Source organism: Salmo trutta, unplaced genomic scaffold (genome assembly GCF_901001165.1).
Source record: "Salmo trutta unplaced genomic scaffold, fSalTru1.1, whole genome shotgun sequence".
Taxonomy (NCBI): Eukaryota; Metazoa; Chordata; class Actinopteri; order Salmoniformes; family Salmonidae; genus Salmo; species Salmo trutta.
In genome coordinates this window covers 7,406-17,500 of record NW_021823305.1, presented here as the reverse complement: position 1 = coordinate 17,500, position 10,095 = coordinate 7,406, and positions in this window count along the sequence as shown.

The following is a 10,095-nucleotide window of genomic DNA, read 5'->3' as shown; positions in this document are numbered from 1 at the left end:
AGAATACACAATGTGCAATTTCGACATTTGGTAGTGCATCAGCAGTTTATTGCTTGTTATGTCAGTCACTCAGTTATCCCATGTCAGATTTCTTCTTTAGATTGCTAGGTAAACTAGTCTAGCTATAAACCTTGTAGTAGGCCTAGGCCTAATCAGCACCAATTGACCAACCGGGCATGCAGGGAATGTGCCCTGGGGCCCTGACCTCCAGGGGGCCCTTATTGATTTTGTTAGTCACTCTCACTCAGATATCATATGAACATGGCATAAGTCATGGCATAAGTCATGGCACAATGTGAATAGCAGGAAATTAGCTTTAAAACTGCTGCAGTTTCTCTCGCCCCAAAATGAGTAGGATTGCATGAAATTATTTTAAAAGGTGTGGGGACCAAATCTCGCTTAGGGACCCAAAAAAGCTAGAGGCACTGGTGTGTGTGTCTGAGTCTGTCTCATCCAGGGGGGCTTGGGGAGGTCTGAGTCTGTCTCATCCAGGGGGACTTGGGGAAGTCTGAGTCTGTCTCATCCAGGGGGACTTGGGGAGGTCTGAGTCTGTCTCATCCAGGGGGACTTGGGGAAGTCTGAGTCTGTGTCATAGAGTCATCATCACTATTATATGGGGCCCTCGAGTGGCGCAGTGGAGTCTCATAGGGCGGAGCACAATTGGCCCAGCATTGTTTGGGTTTGGCCCGGGGTAGGCCATCATTGTAAATAAGAATTTGTTCTTAACTGACTTGCCTAGTTAAATAAAAATGGTTATCCCTGCTGAGAGTGTCTGGACTCAGTTTATCAATGATGTTACGTACACACACATACCACACACAATGTCCACCCCAAAATCACTTTTTTAAAGGAACTTGACTACTTGCTCTCTTCCCCCCCTCTCTTCCCCTCTCTCTCTTCCCCTCCCCTCTCTTCCCCTCCCCTCTCTTCCCTTCCCATCTCTTCCCCTCCCTCTCTTCCCTCCCTCGTTTCCCCTCCCCTCTCTTCCTCTGCCTCTCTTCCTCTGCCTTTCTTCCCATCTCTTCCCCTCCCTCTCCCCCCTTCTTCTCCTCCTTCTCTCCCCCTCCCTCTCTTCCCCTCACCCTCTACCCATCCCCTCTCTCACACCTCTCATACTCCACCTCTTTCTTCCCTCACTACTCTCTCTCTCCCTCCATCCATTCTACCTCTCCCCATCCATCCTCTCTCTCCATCTATTCTACCTCTCTCATCCATCCTCTCTCCATCCATCCTACCTCTCTCCATCCATCCTACCTCTCTCTCTCCATCCTACCTCTCTCCATCCATCCTACCTCCCTCCATCTATCCTACCTCTCTCCATCCTCTCCATCCATCCTACCTCTCTCATCCATCCTACCTCTCTCCATCTATCCTACCTCTATCCATCCTCTCTCCATCCATCCTCTCTTCATCCTCTCTCTCCATCCATCCTCTCTCTCCATCCTCTCTCATCCATCCTACCTCTCTCCATCCATCCTCTCTCCATCCATCTTCTCTCCATCCATCCTACCTCTCTCCATCCTCTCTCCATCCATCCTCTCTCTCCATCCATCCTCTCTCCCTCCATCCTACCTCTCTCCATCCATCCTCTCTCCATCCATCCTCTCTGTCCATCCATCCTCTCTCCCTCCATCCTACCTCTCTCCATCCATCCTCTCTCCATCCATCCTCTCTCTATCCATCCTCTCTCCATCCTACCTCTCTCCATCCATCCTCTCTCTCCATCCATCCTACCTCTCTCCATCCATCCTCTCTCTCCATCCATCCTACCTCTCTCCATCCATCCTCTCTCTCCATCATCCTACCTCTCTCCATCTATCCTACCTCTCTCCATCCATCCTACCTCTCTCCATCCATCCTCTCTCCATCCATCCTCTCTCCATCCATCCTCTCTCCATCCATCCTCTCTCTCCATCCATCCTCTCTCTCCATCCATCCTCTCTCCATCCATCCTCTCTCTCCATCCATCCTCTCTCTCCATCCATCCTACCTCTCTCCATCCATCCTACCTCTCTCCATCCATCCTATTTTTTCGACTTCTGGATGCTTGGGATGAGTAGTCGTGCTGTTCTTCGCTCCGCGGGTAATATTACATTTCCTTACATTCCTTACATTACAACGGAACGATTTGATTATTGTAATGTTAGCTACATAGTTGTCTTTGCATCAAGGATAAAGGTGTAGCTGAAGGTGTAGGTGTAGCTTTGAGAAAGTAAATTTGAGAAACTAACAAGGTTAGCTAGCCAGCTAGCCAGCTGTATTCGTTCGTTCGCGCCGTTTTCCAAACGGCGTCAACATCACAACACCACAGCCACTGCTAGCTAGCCAACTTTACCAACTAGCGGTACTGTAGAAACTAAATACATTACAACGGAACGATTTGATTAGTGTAACGTTAGCTAGCTACATAGTTGTCTTTGTATCAAAGATAAAGGTAAACGCAGCCACTGCTAGCTAGCCAACTCTACCAGCTACCAGCTAGCAGTACTGTATCATTTTTAGTCAATAAGATTTTTGCAACGTAAGCTTTCGAGTTGTGTAGTCCACTTGTGTACATAGCAGGACTGACTTTGTGTTAGCTAGCCAATGTTTAATTACTTCTGCGTTATGAAAGGAACTAGACACGGACACGAATGATCCATTGGTAGTTTATTGTAACCAAGTATTGGTGCTAACCGTGTGTTATTGGATGCTAGCATGCTAGTTAGCTACGGCGTCATAAGACATGGTGCACTGGGTGGGTTTCACGGAAGAATACTGTATCAAGTTATCTAGCTGAATAAACTAAGTTTGAGCCTATTCCTGGAAACATTGAACCACTGTAGTTTGCGTCAATTATAATTTCTAAGTGGAAGTTGGAATAGTTATATTTGAGTGCTTCAGCGAATGGTTAGTGAGGGAGGCCCTGCTCTCTCGCTTCCCCAGTTGTTTAGTTAATTTTCTTTCCAATCTCCTTTGCATTAGCGTAGCCTCTCCTGTAGCCTGTCAACTATGTGTCTGTCTATCCCTGTTCTCTCCTCTCTGCACAGGCCACACAAACATTTCACACCGCATGGCCAGTGCCACTCTAACCTGGTGGTCCCAGCGCTCACGACCCACGTGGAGTTCCTGGTCTCCGGCAGCCTCTGGAACTGCCGGTCTGCGGCCAACAAGGCAGAGTTCATCTCAGCCTATGCTACCCTCCAGTCCCTCGACTTCTTGGCGCTGACGGAAACATGGATTACCACAGAAAACACTGCTACTCCTACTGCTCTCTCCTCGTCTGACCACGTGTTCTCGCATACCGCAAGAGCATCTGGTCAGCGGGGTGGCGGGACTGGAATCCTCATCTCTCCCAAGTGGACATTCTCTCTTTCTCCCCTGACCCATCTGTCTATCTCCTCCTTTGAATTCCATGCTTTCACAATCACTAGCCCATTCAAGCTTAACATCCTTATCATTTATTGCCCTCCAGGTTCCCTTGGAGAGTTCATCAATGAGCTTGACGCCTTGATAAGTTCCTTTCCTGAGGATGGCTCACCCCTCACAATTCTGGGTGACTATAACCTCCCTACGTCTACCTTTGACTCATTTCTCTCTGCCTCCTTTCCACTCCTCTCCTCTTTTGGCCTCACCCTCTCACCGTCCCCCCCTACTCACAAGGCAGGCAATACGCTTGACCTCATCTTTACTAGATGCTGTTCTTCTACCAATCTCACTGCAACTCCCCTCCAAGTCTCCGACCACTACCTTGTATCCTTTTCCCTCTCGCTCTCCTCCAACACTACTCACTCTGCCCCTACTCAGATGGTATTGCACCGTCGCAACCTTCGCTCTCTCTCTCCTGCTACTCTCTCCTCTTCCATCCTATCATCTCTTCCCTCTGCTCAATCCTTCTCCAACCAATCTCCTGGTTCTGCCTCCTCAACCCTCCTCTCCTCCCTTTCTCCAGATGAAATCTTGCGACTTGTGACGGCCGGCCGCCCAACAACCTGCCCGCTTGACCCTATCCCTTCCTCTCTTCTCCAGACCATTTCCAGAGACCTTCTCCCTTACCTCACCTCGCTCATCAACTCATCCTTGACCGCTGGCTACGTCCCTTCCGTCTTCAAGAGAGCGAGAGTTGCACCCCTTCTGAAAAAACCTACACTCGATCCCTCCGATGTCAACAACTACAGACCAGTATCCCTTCTTTCTTTCCTCTCCAAAACTCTTGAGCGTGCCGTCCTTGGCCAGCTCTCTTGCTATCTCTCTCAGAATGACCTTCTTGATTCAAATCAGTCAGGTTTCAAGACTGGTCATTCAACTGAGACTGTTCTTCTCTGTGTCACGGAGGCTCTCCGCACTGCTAAAGCTAACTCTCTCTCCTCTGCTCTCATCCTTCTAGACCTATCTGCTGCCTTTGATACTGTGAACCATCAGATCCTCCTCTCCACCCTCTCCGAGTTGGGCATCTCCGGCGCGGCTCACTCTTGGATTGCGTCCTACCTGACAGGTCGCTCCTACCAGGTGGCATGGCGAGAATCCGTCTCCGCACCACGTGCTCTCACCACTGGTGTCCCCCAGGGCTCAGTTCTAGGCCCTCTCCTATTCTCGCTATACACCAAGTCACTTGGCTCTGTCATATCCTCACATGGTCTCTCCTATCATTGCTACGCAGACGACACACAATTAATCTTCTCCTTTCCCCCTTCTGATAACCAGGTGGCGAATCGCATCTCTGCATGTCTGGCAGACATATCAGTGTGGATGACGGATCACCACCTCAAGCTGAACCTCGGCAAGAAGGAGCTGCTCTTCCTCCCGGGGAAGGACTGCCCATTCCATGATCTCGCCATCACGGTTGACAACTCCATTGTGTCCTCCTCCCAGAGTGCTAAGAGCCTTGGCGTGACCCTGGACAACACCCTGTTGTTCTCCGCTAACATCAAGGCGGTGACCCGATCCTGTAGGTTCATGCTCTACAACATTCGCAGAGTACGACCCTGCCTCACACAGGAAGCGGCGCAGGTCCTAGTCCAGGCACTTGTCATCTCCCGTCTGGATTACTGCAACTCGCTGTTGGCTGGGCTTCCTGCCTGTGCCATTAAACCCCTACAACTCATCCAGAACGCCGCAGCCCGTCTGGTGTTCAACCTTCCCAAGTTCTCTCACGTCACCCCGCTCCTCCGCACACTCCACTGGCTTCCAGTTGAAGCTCGCATCTGCTACAAGACCATGGTGCTTGCCTACGGAGCTGTGAGGGGAACGGCACCTCCGTACCTTCAGGCTCTGATCAGTCCCTACACCCAAAGAAGGGCACTGCGTTCATCCACCTCTGGCCTGCTCGCCTACCTACCTCTGCGGAAGCACAGTTCCCGCTCAGCCCAGTCAAAACTGTTCGCTGCTCTGGCACCCCAATGGTGGAACAAGCTCCCTCACGACGCCAGGACAGCGGAGTCAATCACCACCTTCCGGAGACACCTGAAACCCCACCTCTTTAAGGAATACCTAGGATAGGATTAAGTAATCCTTCTACCCTACCCTCCCCCCCAAAAAAAATATATAGATGTACTATTGTAAAGTGGTTGTTCCACTGGATATCATAAGGTGAATGCACCAATTTGTAAGTCGCTCTGGATAAGAGCGTCTGCTAAATGACGTAAATGTAAATGTAAATGTATCTCTCTCCATCTATTCTACCTCTCTCCCTCTACACCTTGGTGTTGACATGACCTCCTCAGAACCCTCTCCCAGCTAAACAATTCAGCCAACCAAATGGCTCTATAACACACACACACACACACACACACACACACACACACACACACACACACACACACACACACACACACACACACACACACACACACACACACACACACACACACACACACACACACACACAGCTAAACAATACATCCATGACCGTGGCAGTTAATCTGGCACATGCACACCACAGGGGGGTGGGAGGCGGGAGACAATATAATGGGCCAATTGAACGATTGGGAAAGCAGAGAACTGACCAATGGCCAAAGGGGAAATTTGGGGTTTTCCAGAGTTCTGTTTTTGGCATCGTTTATTTTCGCTGACGCCAGGAAAAGCCCCAACTGAGACACAATCTGCTCCTAAAGATGATCTACAGACCGTGTGTGTGTGTGTGTGTGCACTGTAAAAATCTATACTGAACAAAAATATAAACGCAACATACAACAATTTCTAAGATTTTGCTGGGTTAACCGTTCATGTAAGAAAATCTGTCAATTGAAATGAATTCATTAGGCCCTAATTTATGGATTTCACTGGGCAGGGGCGCAGTCATGGGTGGGTCTGGGAGGGCAGGGGCGCAGCCATGGGTGGGTCTGGGAGGGCATAGGCCCACCCACTTGGCAGCCAGGCCCACCCACTTCGGAGCCAGGTTCAGCCAATCAAAATTAGTTTTTCTCCACAAAATGGCTTTATTACAGACAGAAACGCTGCCCCCCCCCCCCCCCCTCTAGAACGACATTGGAGGCAGCATATGCTAGTGAAATGAACAGTAAATTATCTGGCAACAGCTCTGGTGGACCTTCTTGCAGTCAGCATGCCAATTGCACGCTCCCTCAAAACTTGAGACATCTGTGCCATTGTGGTGTGTGACAAAACTGCCTTTTATTGTCCCCAGCACAAGGCGGGGACATCATGATCATGCTGTTTAATTAGCTTCTTGATATGCAACACCTGTCAGATGAATGGATTATCTTATCTAAACAAATATGTGCACAACATTTGAGAGAAAGAAGCTTTTTGTGTGTTTGGAACATTTCTGAGATCTTGTTTATTTCAGCTCATGAAACATGGGACATGTTGTGTTTAGATTTTTTCAGTGTAGTTGTTTCATCCCAAGTAACTGGAACCACAGCTTTTTGTTGTTGTTTACTCTTCGGTCCAAGTGTTGAATGAACATATGATCAAAAACATCATTTTAAATTGACTGAATTTTTCTCAAGTTTTGGGACAATTTTTTTTTTCAGTTAACGTTTGGACCAAAAAGTTGAGTAAACAAAACAATAATGTGTAATACAACTAGATTTGTGTTACCGTGTGTGTGTTACTATGCGTGTGTATTAACTAGCACCATTGTAATAGGAGCTGCTAACTCAATGCCTCATTTCACTTCAGGATTCAAGGAGAGCTCTAGGAGAGAGGGGTAGAGAGGGGCGAGCTCTGTGAGATACAATTACATACAATATGTGGGGGATGTCAGAGTGTGTGGGTGTGTGTGTGTGGAGGGGGGAGGTCTGACTCAGTGTCTGAGACCTTAGATACAGACTGTCTTTATGTTGATCCAGATCTTTTACTCACCCGAAGCCCTCGCTCTTTCTACCCATTTTCCTCCCATTCTCTCCCTCCATCTCCCCCTCCCTCCCTCTCTCCATCTGTCAGAAAGCAGTGAACAATGTAACCTTTACTCAGTGATAATGTTCTCCTATCACATTCCCCCACCATGCTCTCCCACACTTCTCTTTCCACATTCTCTCCATTTTCTCTTTGTTTTCTTTTGAAATAAATCGTCCAGCAGCAAGTGATTAACGGGTTACTCCCCGGGGCACGGAGACTGACTCCCAACGTGAGGTCAGGGACACACACACACACACGCACACACACACGCACACACACACACACACACACACACACACACACACACACACACACACACACACACACACACACACACACACACACACACACACACACACTACACACAAACTACACACTCAGATGTGTTGAGAGAGCATGTACCTCCTCATCCTCTACTGTCATGTGATGGTCTGGTTCCTCTGTTCCTCTTCAGGTCCTGAGAAAGAAAGGAGAGGTAGAAAGAAGAAGAGAGAGGAAAGGAGAGCGTGAGAGACAGAAAATGAGAACAGGTTCCCCAAGTTTCAACCTGAGAGGCCATCTCCTGCCTAAAGGCTTCAGCTACGATTCAACACACACACTCACATAGCTGACATGTCTGAGTGTTAGTGTGTGTGTGTGTGTGTGTGTGTGTGTGTGTGTGTGTGTGTGTGTGTGTGTGTGTGTGTGTGTGTGTGTGTGTGTGTGTGTGTGTGATTTTACCCTCTATCAATAGAGAGGTGTGTCACTCTCAGTTCAGCTACAAACATCCTGGAGATTCAAACTGCATTCTTTAAAACAGAACGGCACACAATCACATTTTTCCTTTAAAACCGGAAGAACTCTTTTCACCTTGAAATACAGAACTAATACTAAGACTAAGTCCTATCTGAACCAACACAGACCACTGAAACTGTATCTAAGTCTAAGAGAAAAATATGAAACAAGTACAGACACAGTCAGACTAAATAACAGATAAATCTATATTTCATAGTCATGCTCAAAAGATAAATATATATTTTATTGTCAGGCTCAACAGATAAATATATATTTTATAGTCAGCCTCAACAGATAAATATATATTTTATAGTCAGACTCAACAGATAAGTATATATTTTATAGTCAGGCTTAATAACAGATACATATATATTTTATTACATATATTCATAAATTTACATTCTCAGTGATATTCTGACCGTTGTGAGGTGAAACTGAAACTGTGACCTTTGCTCCCTAGAAGTTGAGTATGTAAATTTTTTTGGACGAGTTTTATAATCCGGTGTAGAGCGCAACAGTGCCACCCTCTGTCTAAAAGTGGTATTACGCCCAGGGTCATTAGCCAGGCCCAAAGCCATAGACCTAAATATGACTCTGGCCAAGCCTAATGTACATTCAACTGTCCCAGTTGCCAAAAAATATCTGTCCATTTTTTTTTAAACACTGCATAATACATCAAACCATGAACAGCTATGTACATTCAGTGTGAGAAAGTGTTTAAATATTCTTAATTCCTTTTCTTTAGATTTGTGTGTATTGTGTGTATTGTTGTGAAATTGTTAGATATTACTGCACTGTTGGGAACTAGAAACACAATAACTTTGCTACACCCGCAATAACATCTGCTAAACACGTGTATGTGGCCAATAAAAAGCTTAAAGCTCAGAGGTCATTTCAGCCTGTTTGGACTCCTACTGTATCAGAATCTGTTTCACTGGTCTTATACCCTGGTAAAACCCTGTTTCACTGGTCCTATACCCTGGTAAAACCCTGTTTCACTGGTCCTATACCCTGGTAAAACCCTGTTTCACTGGTCTTATACCCTGGTAAAACCCTGTTTCACTGGTCTTATACCCTGGTAAAACCCTGTTTCACTGGTCTTATACCCTGGTAAAACAACCCTGTTTCACTGGTCTTATACCCTGGTAAAACCCTGTTTCACTGGTCTTATACCCTGGTAAAACAACCCTGTTTCAATGGTCCTATACCCTGGTAAAGCCCTGTTCCAATGGTCCTGTACCCTGGTAAAACCCTGTTTCACTGGTCTTATACCCTGGTAAAACCCTGTTTCACTGGTCTTATACCCTGGTAAAACAACCCTGTTTCACTGGTCTTATACCCTGGTAAAACCCTGTTTCACTGGTCTTATACCCTGGTAAAACAACCCTGTTTCAATGGTCCTATACCCTGGTAAAGCCCTGTTCCAATGGTCCTGTACCCTGGTAAAACCCTGTTCAATGGTCCTGTACCCTGGTAAAGCCCTGTTCCAATGGTCCTATACCCTGGTAAAGCCCTGTTCCAATGTTCCTGTACCCTGGTAAAACCCTGTTCCAATGTTCTTATACCCTGGTAAAACCCTGTTCCAATGTTCCTGTACCCTGGTAAAACCCTGTTCCAATGTTCCTGTACCCTGGTAAAACCCTGTTCCAGTGTTCCTGTACCCTGGTAAAACCCTGTTCCAATGTTCCTGTACCCTGGTAAAACCCTGTTCCAATGTTCTTATACCCTGGTAAAACCCTGTTCCAGTGTTCCTGTACCCTGGTAAAACCCTGTTCCAGTGTTCCTGTACCCTGGTAAAACCCTGTTCCAATGTTCCTGTACCCTGGTAAACCCTGTTCCAATGTTCTTATACCCTGGTAAAACCCTGTTCCAATGTTCCTGTACCCTGGTAAAACCCTGTTCCAGTGTTCCTGTACCCTGGTAAAACCCTGTTCCAATGTTCCTGTACCCTGGTAAAACCCTGTTCCAATGTTCCTGTACCCT